The sequence below is a fragment of the Copadichromis virginalis genome, linkage group LG14, assembly GCF_057382275.1.
Source record: "Copadichromis virginalis isolate Kocher_CV1m ecotype Utaka linkage group LG14, C_Virginalis_male_GT1.1, whole genome shotgun sequence".
NCBI lineage: Eukaryota > Metazoa > Chordata > Actinopteri > Cichliformes > Cichlidae > Copadichromis > Copadichromis virginalis.
Window position 1 is genome coordinate 13,780,561 of NC_140631.1, and position 19,187 is coordinate 13,799,747.

The window sequence follows — 19,187 nt, forward strand, 5'->3', positions numbered from 1 at the left end:
GCTCAAACGATGTGGTCGTAGGGCTGCATTTAACAAGGCATAGGTGGCGCTCTAGAGCCATTTCCCAGTGCTCATATGTAAAACCATTAAAATACAAAATTTTTCACCAGACCTGGCATGTGTGCAAAATTTCATGAGTTTTTGAGCATGTTTAGGCCCTCAAAAAGGCCCTTGTTTGGGGTGAATAATAATAATAATAATAATTAAAGCTGCAAGCAGCGTTATGAGGGCCCTCGCACCCCCGGCACGTCGAGCCACTGCCAACACCTCAAACCGGCACGTCCGATGTGATGTCACATTGATGGATTTCATGCTTTTAATCACCAGCTAACATTTCATCTTATTCAACCAGGATTATAGTCATGCCACTAGGTGGCGCTCTAACCATTATTGACAAATAGCATAACAAACATTTCCAAGCTCGAGTCTCATCACACCTGCGACCTTTGGGAGAGATTGGACATTGTGTTTTTTAGTGACAGCAGATTACTGCTTTTTGCGAGTGATTGAAACTCTACGTGCCGCCATGACCACCCCGTTTCCCTGAACGGAAAAAGCTTCGCAATTTAACATCACAAAGGTCTTTAGATTCTACACACTGAAGAATGCTTCAATATGATGAAATCCCTTGGAGGAGTTCGTCAAAGTATGAGGCCTGAAAAGGGGGGAAAATGTCATCAAAATTACACATTCATTTTAAAATGGCTGACTTCCTGTTGGATTTGGGATATTGCTCCAAGAGACTTTTTTGTACACCTTGATATCTTACACAAGCTTACCAAGTGTCAGACTCATAGATGAAACACAGAGCAGGGGCTGATGTTTGGAAATATTGTAGGGGGCGCTGTGGAGCCATTTTGCGCTATTCAAGGAAAATGGTTACATAAAAACAATGCCTTCATCCATTTGGAGGTGTGTGCCAAATTTCAAGCCTCTATAAACTTTCCAAGCCCCTCAAAAGCCACTTCATCTTTCATGATGAACAGCGTTGCCACCAGGGTGCGCCGTTCAGTTTAAAGTCACAATTTTTGCACTGAAGCATCACGAGGGACTGATGGTGATATTCACCGCTTTTGAGGTGGCCACGATCAACCTGTGAAAATCAGTACAACAAAGTTAAAGCCATGACATTTCCTGTTGCCACTAGGTGGCGCTGTCCGTATTTCCGACAATGGGCATATCAATCTGTTCAGGGCGGGTCTGACATCATGCCTGTAAAGTCTGGTACTGATCAGACTGGATTTCATTGAGTTATACTAATTTGTTTCTTCATGGCGTGACATCAAAGTTCGCCATGCTGCTGGGGTCACACCCTTTCGTGAAAAGTCACAGTTTTCACTGTAACCCAAGACCAACTCCTTAAGGCTTTCCTGGAGAAATTTGAGGCTGCAGATGTCACCCATCACAATACTGTACCCCAAAGTGTAAAACATGACATTTCCTGTTCCCACTAGGTGGCGCTGTCCTTGATGTCAAATATGGCAGTTGAAATATGTTCAGGGGTGGAGCCTTATCATATGTGTGCTCTTTGGTCCAGATCGGAACATGTATGACAGAATGAGAGGCAATAAGATTTTCATGGCGAGTCATCAAAATTCGCCATGGCGCCACGGCCTCATACTACTGTGAAAACTCAAAAGCTCCGCAATTTAACATGGCACAAGGGTGTAGTTGACACTGTCCAAATTTGAAGCTTATAGGACCAAATCCCAAGGAGGAGTTCGTTAAAGTTCGAGGCATGGAAATGGCAAAATTAGAGCCAAAATGTCACCTTCTCTTCCAAATGGCGGACTTCCTGTTGGGTTTGCGTCAATGGGCCCACAGACTTTTTTGTTCGACTCGGCATGATACACATGTGTGCCAAATTTCATACATGTAGCTCAAACGATGTGGTCGTAGGGCTGCATTTAACAAGGCATAGGTGGCGCTGTAGAGCCATTTCCCAGTGCTCATATGTAAAACCATTAAAATACAAAATTTTTCACCAAACCTGGCATGTGTGCAAAATTTCATGAGTTTTTGAGCATGTTTAGGCCCTCAAAAAGGCCCTTGTTTGGGGTGAATAATAATAATAATTAAAGCTGCAAGCAGCGTTATGAGGGCCCTCGCACCCCATCGCGTCGAGCCACGCCCAACACCTACAACCAGCACCTCCGATCTGATGTCACATTGATGGAATTCATGCATTTAACCACCAGCTAACATTTCATCTCATTCAATCATCATTATAGTCGTCCCACTAGGTGGCACTCTAACCATTACTGACAAATGGCATAACAAACATTTCCTAGCTCGTGTCTCATCACGCCTGCGACCTTTGGGAGAGTTTGGACATTTTGATTTTGAGTGACAGCAGATTACTGCTTTTTGGCGAGTGATTGAAACTCCACGTGCCGCCATGACAACCCCGTTTCCCTGAACGTAAAAAGCTTCGCAATTTAACATCACAAAGGTCTTTAGATTCCACACACTGGAGATTGGTTCAATATGATGAAATCCCTTGGAGGAGTTCGTCAAAGAACGGTGCCTGGAAAGAGGGGAAAATGTTGCCAAAATTGCACATTAATTTTAAAATGGCTGACTTCCTGTTGTATTTGGGATATTGCTCCAAGAGACTTTTTTGTACATCTTGATATCTCCTATAAGCTTACCAGGTTTCAGACTCATACATAAAACACAGAGCTGGGGCTGTGGTTTTGAAATTTTGTAGGGGGCGCTGTGGAGCCATTTTGGGATATTCAATGAAAATGATCACATAACAACAAAGCCTTAAGCACATTGGAGGTGTGGGCCAAATTTCAAGACTTTTTAAACTTTCCAAGCCCCTCAAAAACCACTTCATTTTTCATGGTGAACAGCGTTGCCACCAGGGTGCACCGTTCAGTATAAAGTCACAATTTTCGCACTGCAGCATCATGAAGGACTGACGGTGACATTCACCGCTTTTGAGGTATCCACAATGAACCTGTGAAAATCAGTACAACAAAGTGTAAGACTTGACATTTCCTGTTCCCACTAGGTGGCGCTCTTCATATTCCTGACAATGGGCACATCAATTTGTTCAGGGCGGGTCTGATATCATGCCTGTAAAGTCTGGTACTAATCAGACTGGATTTCATGGAGTTATACTAATTTGTTTCTTCATGGCGAGATATCAAAGTTCGCCATGCTGCTGAGGTCACACCCTTTCGTGAAAAGTCACAGTTTTCACTGTACCCCAAGACCAACTCCTTACGCCTTTCCTGGAGAAATTTGAGGCTGCAGATGTCACCCATCACAATACTGTACCCCAAAGTGTAAAACATGACATTTCCTGTTCCCACTAGGTGGCGCTGTCGCTGACGTCAAATATGGCAGTTGAAATATGTTCAGGGGTGGAGCCTTATCATATGTGTTCACTTTGGTCAAGGTCAGAAAATGTATGACAAAATGAGAGGCAATAAGATTTTGATGGCGAGTCATCGAAATTCGCCATGGCGCCACGGCCTCATAGTATTGTGAAAACTCAAAAGCTCCGCAATTTAACATGGCACAAGGGTGTAGTTGACACTGTCCAAATTTGAAGGTTATGAAATCAAACCCCAAGGAGGAGTTCGCAAAAGTTCGAGGCATGGAAATGGCAAAATTAGAGCCAAAATGTCACCTTCTCTTCCAAATGGCGGACTTCCTGTTGGGTTTGCGTCAATGGGCCCACAGACTTTTTTGTTCGTCTTGGCATGATACACATGTGTGCCAAATTTCATACATGTAGCTCAAACCATGTGGTCGTAGGGCTGCATTTAACAAGGCATAGGTGGCGCTGTAGAGCCATTTCCCAGTGCTCATATGTAAAACCATTAAAATACAAAATTTTTCACCAGACCTGGCATGTGTGCAAAATTTCATGAGTTTTTGAGCATGTTTAGGCCCTCAAAAAGGCCCTTGTTTGGGGTGAATAATAATAATAATAATAATAATAATAATAATAATAATAATAATAATAATAAGAAACGGAGCAGATACAATAGGGCCTTCGCACTCTCAGTGCTCGGGCCCTAATTAAAGCTGCAAGCAGCGTTATGAGGGCCCTCGCACCCTGGCGTGTCGAGCCACGCCCAACACCTAAAACCAGCACGTCCAATGTGATGTCACATTGATGGAATTCATGCATTTAACCACCAGCTAACATTTCATCTCATTGAACCATGATTATAGTCGTCCCACTAGGTGGCGCTCTAACTATTACTGACAAATGGCATAACAAACATTTCCGAGCTCGAGTCTCATCACACCTGCGACGTTTGGGAGAGATTGGATATTGTGTTTTTGAGTGACAGCAGATTACTGTTTTTTGGCGAGTGATTGAAACTCTAAATGCCGCCATGACCACCCCGTTTCCCTGAACGTAAAAAGCTTCGCAATTTAACATCACAAAGGTCTTTAGATTCCACAAACTTCAGATCGGTCCAATCTGATGAAATCCCTTGGAGGAGTTCGTCAAAGTATGAAGCCTGAAAAGAGGGGAAAATGTCGCCAAAATTACACATGAATTTTAAAATGGCTGACTTCCTGTTGGATTTGGGATATTGCTCCAAGAGACTTTTTTGTACATCTTAATATCTTCCATGAGCTTACCAAGTTTCAGACTCATAGATAAAACACAGAGCAGGGGCTGATATTTTGAAACTTTGTAGGGGGCGCTGTGGAGCAATTTCGCGCTATTCAATGAAAATGATCACATGACAACAAAGCCTTCATCCATTTGGGGGTGTGTGCCAAATTTCAAGCCTCTATAAACTTTCCAAGCCCCTCAAAAGCCACTTCATCTTTCATGTTGAACCGCGTTGCCACCAGGGTGCGCCGTTCAGTTTAAAGTCACAATTTTTGCACTGAAGCATCACGAGGGACTGATGGTGATATTCACCGCTTTTGAGGTGGCCAAGATGAACCTGTGAAAATCAGTACAACAAAATTAAAGCCATGACATTTCCTGTTGCCACTAGGTGGCGCTGTCCGTATTTCCGACAATGGGCACATCAATCTGTTCAGGGCGGGTCTGACATCATGCCTGTAAAGTCTGGTACTGATCAGACTGGATTTCATTGAGTTATACTAATTTGTTTCTTCATGGCGTGACATCAAAGTTCGCCATGCTGCTGGGGTCACACCCTTTCGCGAAAAGTCACAGTTTTCACTGTAACCCAAGACCAACTCCTTAAGGCTTTCCTGGAGAAATTTGAGGCTGCAGATGTCACCCATCACTATACTGTACCCCAAAGTGTAAAACATGACATTTCCTGTTCCCACTAGGTGGCGCTGTCCTTGATGTCAAATATGGCAGTTGAAATATGTTCAGGGGTGGAGCCTTATCATATGTGTGCTCTTTGGTCCAGATCGGAACATGTATGACAGAATGAGAGGCAATAAGATTTTGATGGCGAGTCATCGAAATTCGCCATGGCGCCACGGCCTCATAGTATTGTGAAAACTCAAAAGCTCCGCAATTTAACATGGCACAAGGGTGTAGTTGACACTGTCCAAATTTGAAGATTATAGGACCAAATCCCAAGGAGGAGTTCGTTAAAGTACAAGGCATGGAAACGGTAAAATCAGACCCAAAATGTCACCTTCAATCCAAAATGGCGGACTTCCTGTTGGGTTTAGGACGTTGCCATAATAGACTTTTTTGTTCGACTCTGAACGTTATATAGGTGTACCGACTTTCAAATGTGTAGGTCATACCCATACCAGGGGCTCGCGTTTTTCATTTTTCTAGGTGGCGCTACTGAGCTAATTTTCCCTGGCCATGTCTGGGAACATTAAAATACGTAAATTTTCACCAGACCTGACGCGTGTGCAAAATTTCATGAGTTTTCGAGCATGTTTAGGCCCTCAAACGGCCAATTCATTTGCCGGAATAATAATAATAATAATAATTAAAGCTGCAAGCAGCGTTATGAGGGCCCTCGCACCCCATCGCGTCGAGCCACGCCCAACACCTACAACCAGCACCTCCGATCTGATGTCACATTGATGGAATTCATGCATTTAACCACCAGCTAACATTTCATCTCATTCAATCATCATTATAGTCGTCCCACTAGGTGGCGCTCTAACCATTACTGACAAATGGCATAACAAACACTTCCAAGCTCGAGTCTCATCACACCTGAGACGTTTGGGAGAGATTGGACATTGTGTTTTTGAGTGACAGCAGATTACTGCTTTTTGGCGAGTGATTCAAACTCTAAGTGCCGCCATGACCACCCCGTTTCCCTGGACGTAAAAAGCTTCGCAATTTAACATCACAAAGGTCTTTAGATTCCACACACTGGAGAATGGTTCAATATGATGAAATCCCTTGGAGGAGTTCGTCAAAGTATGAAGCCTGAAAAGAGGAGAAAATGTCGCCAAAATTGCACATTAATTTTAAAATGGCTGACTTCCTGTTGGATTTGGGATATTGCTCCAAGAGACTTTTTTGTACATCTTGATATCTCCTATAAGCCTACCAGGTTTCAGATTCATACATAATACACAGAGCTGGGGCTGTGGTTTTGAAATTTTGTAGGGGGCGCTGTGGAGCCAGTTTGGGATATTCAATGAAAATGATCACATAACAACAAAGCCTTCGTGACATTGGAGGTGTGTGCCAAATTTCAAGCCTCTATAAACTTGCCAAGACCCTCAAAAGCCACTTCATCTTTCATCGTGAACAGCGTTGCCACCAGGGTGCGCCGTTCAGTTTAAAGTCACAATTTTTGCACTGAAGCATCACGAGGGACTGATGGTGATATTCACCGCTTTTGAGGTGGCCACGATGAACCTGTGAAAATCAGTACAACAAAATTAAAGCCATGACATTTCCTGTTGCCACTAGGTGGCGCTGTCCGTATTTCTGACAATGGGCACATCAATCTGTTCAGGGCGGGTCTGACATCATGCCTGTAAAGTCTGGTACTGATCAGACTGGATTTCATTGAGTTATACTAATTTCTTTCTTCATGGCGTGACATCAAAGTTCGCCATGCTGCTGGGGTCACACCCTTTCGCGAAAACTCACAGTTTTCACTGTAACCCAAGACCAACTCCTTAAGGCTTTCCTGGAGAAATTTGAGGCTGCAGATGTCACCCATTACTATACTGTACCCCAAAGTGTTAAACATGACATTTCCTGTTCCCACTAGGTGGCGCTGTCCTTGAGGTCAAATATGGCAGTTGAAATATGTTCAGGGGTGGAGCCTTATCATATGTGTTCACTTTGGTCAAGGTCAGAAAATGTATGACAAAATGAGAGGCAATAAGATTTTCATGGCGAGTCATCGAAATTCGCCATGGCGCCACGGCCTCATAGTATTGTGAAAACTCAAAAGCTCCGCAATTTAACATGGCACAAGGGTGTAGTTGACACTGTCCAAATTTGAAGCTTATAGGACCAAATCCCAAGGAGGAGTTCGTTAAAGTTCGAGGCATGGAAACGGTAAAATCAGAGCCAAAATGTCACCTTCAATCCAAAATGGCGGACTTCCTTTTGGGTTTAGGACATTGCCATAATAGACTTTTTTGTTCGACTCTGAAAGTTATATAGGTGTACCGACTTTCAAACATGTAGGTCATACCCATACCGGGGGCTCGCGTTTTTCATTTTTCTAGGTGGCGCTACTGAGCTAATTTTCCCTGGCCATGTCTGAGAACATTAAAATACGTAAATTTTCACCAGACCTGACGCGTGTGCAAAATTTCATGAGTTTTCGAGCATGTTTAGGCCCTCAAACGGCCAATTCATTTGCCGGAATAATAATAATAATAATAATAATAAACAGAGCAATTACAATAGGGCCTTCGCACTGTCAGTGCTCGGGCCCTAATAATAATAATAATAATAATAATAATAATAAACAGAGCAATTACAATAGGGCCTTCGCACTGTCAGTGCTCGGGCCCTAATAATAATAATAATAATAATAATAAGAAACGGAGCAGATACAATAGGGCCTTCGCACTCTCAGTGCTCGGGCCCTAATAATAATAATAATAAACAGAGCAATTACAATAGGGCCTTCGCACTGTCAGTGCTCGGGCCCTAATAATAATAATAATAATAATAATAATAATAAACAGAGCAATTACAATAGGGCCTTCGCACTGTCAGTGCTCGGGCCCTAATAAGAAACAGAGCAGATACAATAGGGCCTTCGCACAGTCAGTGCTCGGGCCCTAAAAATAAATGAAGACCTGCAGCGTAAGCTTCAAGAAATCACAAGAAGAAATGAGCAGTTAGAAAAGATGCACAAGGAAAAACAACAGCAAAATACAGACAAGTGCAATCTATTAAAAGAAATGGAGCAAAGATGCCAGAAACTTGAGAAGGAAGTTGAAGAAACAACCGATCAGTTGAGAACCCTCATCCTAGAGAAAAAAGTGGTCGTGGAAAAGCTCATGGAAAAGAAGAAAAAACGTTTCCGCTTCTTCTGGAGGAGGGACACTCCTGCTTTTTCTACTCTTTCTATTTTTTCTACTGCTGACGTCACCTCGTCTCCCTCCACCTCTGTTCCATCTTAATTTTCACCTCTCCTCTCCCCTTCTCTCCTAACACTTCTTCCCTCTCTCCTTCATCTTTTTTCACCCCAACCAGTCCCGGCAGTTGACTGCCCCTCGTGAGCCTGGTTCTGCCGGAAGTTTCTGCCCGTTTAAAGGCAGTTTTTCTTCCCCACTGTCGCCTAGTGCTTGCTCAGAGGGGATTGTTGGGGTTTTCTCTTTTCTTTTTTTTTCCCTTCTTATTACCATTTTCCTTTATTTACCGATTTGTTTTGTTTACTTTTCTTTTACGTTGTTTCTTTATTTACTTGTTTAACTTTTTTTCAACTTATGTAATAAACTAATAAACCAATTGAATTTGTCCTCTGCGTATTTTACATCTAATCTTTAAAGAATATTTCCAAAACATTTTCAAACATCACGATCTGTCTTTTGTTTGCTTGTTAAAACCCCGTAAATGGTGAAGTAAAAACCCTGTGATATGGTTTAAAACATCAAAATAGACTAAACAACTAGTCTAAAACTAAGAGACACAGGATAAAGTTGGTGTGAAGGTTTCAGTCTGTGAATGAATCTAAGCACCATCACCTTAACTTTAAATTCATCTCTGTTACCCTCTTTGTGACTGAACTCTGACCGTGAGCACCACAGCCACTGCGCACCAGTCACACGCACTTTAAATCCATCACAGTAAACCAGTTAGTTTACCTCAGTTTGTTTTGCAGCACATTTCACAACATGCAAAAGCATAATGTGCCATGTATAGACTCAAAATCTGATTTAAAAACATGAGGACTGACCTGTAAGCTTTACATTTACAGTTTATCACATACCACTGAGCAGTTCTTACCTGTAATTCTAAGCCCTCTTCTTCCTTTTCTGGTTTAAAACATCAAATTAGACTAAACAACTAGTCTAAAACCAAGAGACACTTAAATATTAAGTTAAACCTCTGGGGTTGCCGGACGCGCCGGCGCGTCAAAATCACATGACCAATTTAAGACGACACAGCTACAAGATGCAGCGATTCAGAGGCTGTATCCCAATTCAGGGTCTGCAGCCTTAAAGGCCGCATTTTAAGGCCGATTACGTCACCATGCCAGTCTCCTATTGCCAGAGGCTGAAGTGTGTGTGCAGTCACCAGGTGATAATCTGATATCGTCTACTTCCCCACTGATGTTAAGTAATATGAAAAAAATAATGAATCCCACCTTAGGCCGAATGTGTGACTCTCTTCGTAGTGGAAGAGAGAATGAATCTTCCCATCCGAATTCACGGCAATCAGTCTGTCAATCAAATCCTGTGGAGTAAAATGAGAGGCTTTGAACAAGAATGCACCGGATAGGGTGCAAAACGAAAACTGTGTGGAAATTTACAATGGGTAAGGTGGAGAACGTATATCAGTCTCAGTGTGAGAGGGTTTATTTGAATGCGTTTGAAGTAAAACAAATGGGTGGGTGGTGTTTGGAGGCCAAATAAAAAGTGCAAACATGCCCTCAGATGGATGACAAAAAAAAACTGCAGTGTGTGGAAAAGAAGAAGAAGAAAAACACTTACAGGTATGGAGGTTGGCATCTCCCTCAGGGTGTATTCACTTTTGTTGGCCAAAGACTGTCGGCCCAGCAGTTGCCACACCGACTGGGAAGAGGAGAGGAGGTTGACCAAGTACAGGAAGGACTGAAGAGGAAAGTAAATACAGCAGCTGTTAGAGAGAAAAAATGTATTTGCTTTTAAAGACCATTGTGAATGCATTTGTGCACGTCATGGATTGATCAAATCCTAACACATAATAATAATATAACACTATTCAACTACAAACACTACCGATAATATGACAAATAATATCTGTAGTATTCAAAGCAAAACAAAATGTAAAAAGAATTTATGATTGCAAAGATAAAACATGGTTTACCACACTCTCAAAACTGAATAAGACATATATTCTGAGCAGAGTGGTTGAGCAGAAACCTATTGCAGCCTGAAGAATATTAAACTACAGGAAAGCTCCCTGCATTTTTCACTGGGTCTGGTAGAACAGGGAAAATATATCATCAAAAGCATCAAAGGAAAAAAAGAGAGACACTTGCACAAACGAGCTACAACTTAGATTATATTAAACAGCTTCAAAGAAACGTAAAGAAAAAAACAAGATACGATGGATTTTTTTTTCTAAAATAGAAATATCTATACTTTCATGTGTCTTCTGATGTTTCTGTGCATGTGTGAACTTATCTTCATATGTACTACCAAACCTCCTACTGTACTTAGCACAGATTAAAGCAAAGACTCGAGTTAATTCACCAAAGTGCTGGTGTGTGTATATTTAGTTTTCCTTTGACCTCAGCATATATGTATAACCCACTGATAAGGCAGACTTTAAAGTCGCCTGTGGCAGGACACAGTTTACACATCACTGGCTGTCCGTATTCACTTGGCTAGTCTCTCTGAGAGAGATGACTTGGCTGCTGTCAGAGGCCAAGCATCAGACACACACAGACAGGCTCACGCTGGAGCTTGTTGAAGCTTTCCTGTTAGAAGAATTTAAGTTGTACTATGATTTATTCACTTATGCATTAAGGTTTTATTACTTAGCATGCTTCAGAATGTTCATATATTTCACAGGGACATTAGAAGTAACTCTTAAAGTTTAAACTGCAGATGTCTATTATTAAAAGATACCTCCGTTATGAAGCTTTCGAATGTATTACAATGCTCATATATTTGTGTATCACATGCCATTACATCCTGTCACGTACACACACACACACACACAGAACACACACACATGCTGATAAATATGCTTGGAAAACAGGAAATGCAACTGTCCCTTTGTATAAATAAATCTGACTGCAAGGCCTCGGGTGTGGATCTCCTTCGAGCTTCCACCCGTGCACGTCTTCATTGTTGAACCTTGAACAACAGTCTGAGTGTTTTTATTCAACCTGTAGAATGTCTTGTTTAATTTAAATAAACCATTGACATTAAAATGGTCCTTCGAGCCGGAGTGGACATTAGTGGACATTATTGGACATTATTGGACGTTAATTACCAATAATTAGGGCTAATTTTGCTCCAACAGAGTGACCTCGTCGTTCCCTGATATCGTGGAGAGCCCGCGCTGAAGTCTGTCGACAGCCTCCTTTCTACAAAGGAGTAAAGACCAACTACGTGAATTCGGGGTTGGCCAGCGTTCCTTAGCAAAGTGGTCCACGGTCCTGGGAACGAGGGGGAATCTCTGACCGGCACTTAAAACGTGGAGCCAGGTGAATATTAACACTCAAAACACATCGCGATAATATCGTTTCATTATCTGACACTGTCCTGAGGTGTAAAGGCTCGTCTACAGAGACTGGTAGCCATAGTGGAACTCGCTTCTTTCAAATGGAACTGGCAGTCTCCAGGAGACTCGTTTCGAGAAGCTGGCAGTTTAAATAAATTAGTCTGGGACTAAAATAGAGGATGTGTCAGTAGATAAGAAATAATACGCCGCGTTTGTGAAGTTATCTGTGTGAGTAATAAGGACGTGAATGTATTTTGACAAGGGACATTAGGACCCTACATCACTCCTACTGTAATCCTGTGATAACTGATATACTGGTGATAAAGGGAGAAGGTTGCGCTTCATCGCATAAAATTAAGGCCGCCCCTGACAATAGGACAAGGGTAGAAGGCTGCCTTAATAACCACCCCTGATTCTCATACCAGAGAAAGTTACACAGTTCTGTCTTCCTATTAATAAAATCTAAAGTGTAAAGAAAAAACAAAATAAAGGAAAAATGGGGAATAAACAAACAAAACCAGAATTAACTGCAGATGAACAATGGTTAGAGGAAAAAATGTCCAGGCGCCGGACAGATAAGTGCTAATCGTTGGAGAAATCCTAAGACACTAAAAGACTCAACTTGGGAAGGAAAATGCAATCCAACAGCAATAGCTAATTTAGATAAAAAATTACAAGAGGAACCTTACAAACAGAACTAAACAATGAAATATAGTTGGCATGACGATCATGCCCAGATTGTGTAAAATAAATAAAAGGAAATCATTCACATGAAAACTTTTTCTATAAAAAGAGAGATGCATAAGGTAGATTAAGGCTGTGTCATTGTTCAGCCAAGGAAAGTGTGTGAAAAGGTAAATGTCTCCAGCCTGGATGACGGGTGGGACTGCAGCCCACCCAGAGCCCTTGATGGATACAAAATAAAATATAGAAACAAAAAAAATAATAAATTACTTGGTTCGACAGGCAACAGAGAGAATGAATGTGACTGAAGGTTGGATCGGAGATGAGGCAAACAGAAGACCAGTCTAAAAAGTAGGCACAAACCTGTTCAGAGAAAAAGCAAATTTGTACAGATTGGATGAATACTAAATTATCTGTTTGCTGAGTAAGATGATCCTAAACTATTAAATTGGCTCAGTAGTAGTATAGTGATTTACACTGATAAATGTTGTAATATACTGTTGTCATTATATAGAAAGAAAAAGATGATAATATTAATAAAAATATAATATTAATGACAAGAAGTATCCTAGTCAGTATGATGTGAGATGGATAATTGTTATGAAGTAGTCTGCATCAAGTTTAAGGTTTGCTCAAACTCAGTATAATGACATATGAGATGAAGAAAATAAAGGCAATATCTAAACCAATTAGGTGCATAGAGGCACTTAACCTGCTTGAAAACTTGTCATTTAGCCTAGATAAATATTACTGAGATGTAGAGCACATTTATAATGACAACTAATAAGCCAAACCCTGTAGATAACAGCTAAAGCTACAAGATTGAGAAGCTGATTTAAATATGTGGACACTACTAAGCTAATGAGCGAGTTAAACGTTTTTATTTATTTGTTTCCGAGCGGAAGCTGCACAGGGAGCAGTCTATCAATGAATAGAAAACACACATACACAAAGTGTTACATGTGAGATTATTTTTGGAAAGAATCAGAAGTGGGATGGTTTTGAATTAAGAAATCAGTGAAAAGATGCATGAATTACACCTGATTATAACATGCAGAGGCAATGAAGAAAGCAGCTTACACTCACTGAACATTAACATGCATAGGAAAAGTACTGAAGACCTGCTTACACTTATACACATAACATAAGTTGGTATTTCTGACCAGAGAGAGGGAAACGGGTAGTTTAAGTACTCAGGATAATAATGAAAATGTCTTAGTTGTGTTTCTTCAGGAGCAAAACAGACCTGGACAAGCAGAAAATGCATTAACCTTACAAGGACAAGCTCGTGGAGATTAATGCATAGAGACTGATTAAACCGGGCTAAGAACACAAACATGCGCAATGAAGAACAGCTTACTATTTGTATGAGTGATAGAATGTGAGCTCAGTTTTCCCTCACACTTCTGCTCTGTTTCAGTAGCAGCATTTTTCTTTTTGTGTCCTGACTCATGTATGTTTTGTTTTTGTTTTTTGTTTTATTTGATTATTTTATTTTGTCGGTTTGGAAACAAATTTGTGGCAATGCCCAGTTTTAGAGCTGTAAACTGTGAGCAATTCAAAGTTTAAATATATATATAGAGAGAGAGAGATGGAATAAGAAAACTTTAACTTCAAAGTTGAAATATGTAAGATGAGTGAAATGTGTGAATTCTTTGAGAAACAAGAAATTATTTAAACATGCCTTGTAACTGAGAGGGCAGAATGATCGCTGTTGGCACCTGTAGATGAAACAGACATTGCAAACTTGCCAAAATCCCTATGGTCCACTGGACCAACAGATGTCGGCCTGATAAAAAACGCTGACTCAATACAAGTAAAGGTAATTTCAAAACACAGACCAATGAAGCCGCAATATCCACTATCTGCAGAAGCAAAGGCAGGAATTCGCCCAGTGATTGCAGACATGGAAAAAGCGGGAATATTAGTAAAAACAAATGAAACAATTTGTAACACGCCTATCTTCCCAATTAAAAAGGCAAACACAGGAAAGTATAGGCTTGTACATTACCTGAGAGCCATCAACGAGATAACTGAGCAAATTCCACCAGTAGTTGCCAATCCTCACACCATCTTAAATCAAGTGACACGGAAAGAACAGTGGTTTTCAGTGATAGACTTATCAAACGCGTTCTTCTCTGTACCACTGCACCCTGGCTCACGCGGGTTGTTTGGTTTCACATTTGATGGGCAAAAATACACCTACACAAGGCTACCACAGGGTTTCCAAAACAGCCCCACCCTGTATGCAGAAGCTTTAAAGAAATCTATGTCTTTTTGCACTCTGCCTGCTCCAGGACAATTCCTATTATATGTAGACGACATCCTGGTCACCGGACACACGCAGGTCGACTGCAAAGCAAATACTTTGAAGGTATTGAGACATCTGGCAGAACAGGGTCACAAAGTCTCACAACACAAGCTACAGCTCTGGAGCCAGGAAGTTACATACCTTGGCCACAAACTCACAGGAGAGGGCAGGACACTGTTAGACAGCAGAAAACTAGCAGTGCAGAACGCAGCAAAACCTCTCACAAAGCAGCAAATGATGAGCTATTTAGGCCTATGTAATTTCTGCAGATGCTGGATTCCCGAATACGCACTTTTAGTGCAGCCTCTGCAGGATCTGATCTATGGCAAACACTTAGCTCTAAAAGACAAAATAGAGTGGACACCAAAAGCAGAAAAAGCATTTCATGATCTAAAACTTGCGCTACAAACACGTACAGTTTTAGCATTGCCAGACTATGACAAGCCTTTCTATTTGCATGTAGACGGAGGCTCAGGCTACATGAGAGCAGTGCTAACTCAAGCATTTGGCGAGAAGCAAAGGCCTCTAGCATTTTACTCATGCAGATTAGACTCAGTAGCAGCAGGACTACCGTCGTGCGTGCAAGCTTGTGCGGCTGCAGCGGAAGCAGTGAAAAAGTCCGCTGACCTTATCCTCGGACACACCCTGATTATCAAGGTGCCACACGCTGTGACCTCGATCCTACTGCAAGCAAATCTATCATATCTGACACATGCAAGACAGCTTTCATATGTAGGCATCCTATTGTCACAGTCGCACATCACAATCGAGAAATGTGGTCAGCCAAACCCAAGCACTCTCCTCCCCACAGAGGAGGATGGTGAACAACACTGTTGTATGCAAAAATTAGATGAGGACACGAAACCAAGAGCAGATATCTATAGCACACCACAGCAAAGCTACAAGAACGTTTTTGTAGATGGCTCTGCAGCAAAAGATAGCTTGGGGAAAAGCCGTGTGGGTTATGCAGTAACCACAACTGATACTGTAATAGAGGCAGAGCCCCTCACCTCCTCTCACTCAGCCCAGAGTGCTGAGCTAACTGCTGTTATTAGAGCTTGTGAGCTACACAAAGGCGAAGCAATAAACATCCACACTGACAGCCAATACGTTTTCGCTGCAGTTCATCATTTCGCTAAGATATGGCAAAACAGAGGAATGGTAACGTCCACTAAACTGGATGACCTTTAACTAGCGAACCCATAGACAAGTCAATCAGAGAAACCACACTAGCAGAATGGATGACTGAACTGTTAAAAAAACAAAGACATAGTACTGAACAACCAACTGCCGGATGATTCTTCTCCAGTTTCTTCCAGATTGAAGCCAGGTGATTGGATCCTGATCAAGGTCCTCCAGCGGAAAAGCTGGAGCACACCAAGGTGGGAAGGCCCCTATCAGGTTCTTCTGACGACCCCTACAGCCTGCAAAATAGCTGAAAGGCCGTCGTGGATACACCAGAGTCACACTAAGAAGGTTGAGCCCAACACATAGACTCCAGCTCTCTCCAAACCTCTTTGTGTACCGCCTGGTGGGGAGTAGGGTCACAGGTGGCAACACAGGTGATTTCGCTCCTCTGGCCAGGGGTCGCCACACGGGAGGCCTAAAGAGGCTGCAGTCGGGAAGATCGCTCCCTTGACTCAAACCTAGCCTACCTGCCCGGTGTGGGGACCAATCGTGATGCCTGACATGGAGATGGAGATGGAGGAATTAGAGGAGCTGGAGGAGGAGCAGACGAGCAGCCCAGAAGAAGAAGCCCCCAGAAGCCCACAATGGAGAGATCGCTTAAACCCCCAGAACTGGTCTGAAAACTGCTACTTGACCATATGCATAACCCTGTGTTTTCTATTCATCATCTCAGTGTTTACAGCACTCGCCGCCATCTGCATGGACATAGCCTGCAGGGACAACCCCTGCAATCCCTACTGTCCAAGAGGATATGGTGTTGACCCCAATGGCACCAACCCCTGCGACCTATGGAAACAAGACCAAGAGATCACCCACAGTAAAAGATGGACACACGACGATTCACACCTATGTGACCTGACACAGGACCATGACCACCCCTGGATGAACAACGCTTGGTACCGCTATGTGTACGATAGAACACATACATTCCAGACAACATACACTCACCTAACATGACCGACGCTCTAAACGTGCTGAAACAAATTAGAAATGCAGAACAAAAAGACAAAATATTAGATCCTGAAGATTGGTTAACATGGTTATTGAACGGATCGTGGAGGTCCCTGTTGATTAAAGGACTTGTTGGAATTGCCTCCTTACTCTTATTAATGTGTGTTTTCACAACCTGTGTAATACCCTGCTTTAAGAAAATGGTGTCAAATATGATAGCTCATTCCGTTAATGCTTATGTAGCAGTGCATAATCCCGCAGCCTATGACAGCGATCAGAACCCGGACAGTGAAGAAGATGACGACTATGTGTAGTTTCCGTCTGTACTTAGTCAATGACGTGGCAATTGAAAATGTTTCACAAGTGATTGTCTACTGAACTCAATAAAGTTACAGATGAAATATTTGAACAACAGGAGGGAATGTTAGAAGAATTTAAGTTGTACTATGATTTATTCACTTATGCATTAAGGTTTTATTACTTAGCATGCTTCAGAATGTTCATATATTTCACAGGGACATTAGAAGTAACTCTTAAAGTTTAAACTGCAGATGTCTATTATTAAAAGATACCTCCGTTATGAAGCTTTCGAATGTATTGCAATGCTCATATATTTGTGTATCACATGCCATTACATCCTGTCACGTACACACACACACACACACAGAACACACACACATGCTGATAAATATGCTTGAAAAACAGGAAATGCAACTGTCCCTTTGTATAAATAAATCTGACTGCAAGGCCTCGGGTGTGGATCTCCTTCGAGCTTCCACCCGTGCACGTCTTCATTGTTGAACCTTGAACAACAGTCTGAGTGTTTTTATTCAACCTGTAGAATGTCTTGTTTAATTTAAATAAACCATTGACATTTCCTGAGAGAAATTCTGCCAAAAACATAACTAAAAATGCAGTCTTATGAAAGTAAGGCTTATTTGCCCAGACACCCATAAACCAATCAGCAAAAAGCCTTTCTTGTTAACAAAATCACTATTGCCAGTTTCTTAAATATGAATATTCACAAGTGAATTTTCTACATGGCTGCTGGTATCACAGCAACACATGGACCACTATTCTGAGTCCTGGGTTAATAATAATTGGAATCAATTTAATTTTAATCAATTTAAACACCTTTGTAACCAGTGAGCTAAAAACATGATGGAAAAGCAAAACTTCTAAGAGATCTGTGTCTGTACTATTATGTAGATATCTAAAAATTGGGGCATTGTGGGCTCCAGGAAGTTTCTCCTTCTCCCTCTCTCTCACACACACACGCACGCACATACATACAATACCTTAATGCAACTCCTATCTGTGGGGTCAATGGGAGTTGGTTTGGGACGGACCACTCTGATGTCGTCACTGCTGCACTCAAGAACAGACCATAGCTCTAGTACCAGGGCCCGAATAAAGCCTGAGACAGAACACGGAGAAATTTGTTGTACCAAACATTTATTTGAAATAGCAGCAACTAAAATTATTAACAGTGCTTTAATAAATAAACGACTGACTTTGTTATTGTGTCCAATCTTTTAAAGAAATCTGTCTTTGCATTGCTGGCACCGTTTTGATTGGAGGATTTGAATCTCAGGAAGGAAGGAATTTATAATGCCACTCCCTTTGATCCCATTTAATCTCTTCCCTGTTGCACTTTGGCCTGTCAGTAACTACATTTGAATTTTGCAGCTCAAGCTTGCACATAAAGGCTGGATAAAAACGTTAATGCAATCAAAATGTACGCAGCCCTCGCTGGAAAACTGGGGATACAGTACAGTACATAAATGATGAAGCAAAGACAAAACATTAGTGTCATGGAAGAAGAAATAGTCAGTGCATCACGGGAAGCTCCCAGCAATAAAACCTGCATTTGTATTGACACATAAACCTTAATTTGTGAGCAATTTTCAGTGTATTTCAGTTAAATTAACGAGACAAATATAACAAAAGGGATTTTATACTTAGAAGAAGAATATGAAATTGAAATATTAAACTAAGAAAACTATAAATACTGCAGTTCTAGAGTTACAGATATACAATTAAGCTTTGCATATCAGTGCTGTATAACCCAGGGAATGTACTTTTTTTATATAATTGAATAGTAATGGAAATCATGAACTGTTTTTCAGAGGTCATAGATCAAATGAGCAGTAGAGTTTTTCTCACAGAATGGTTCTTTCACATAGAAAGCAGTGTGTGCTGCAGGTTTAGCAAATGGCCCATCATTTGTAAGCTCTGTCTGGACTATATCACTTT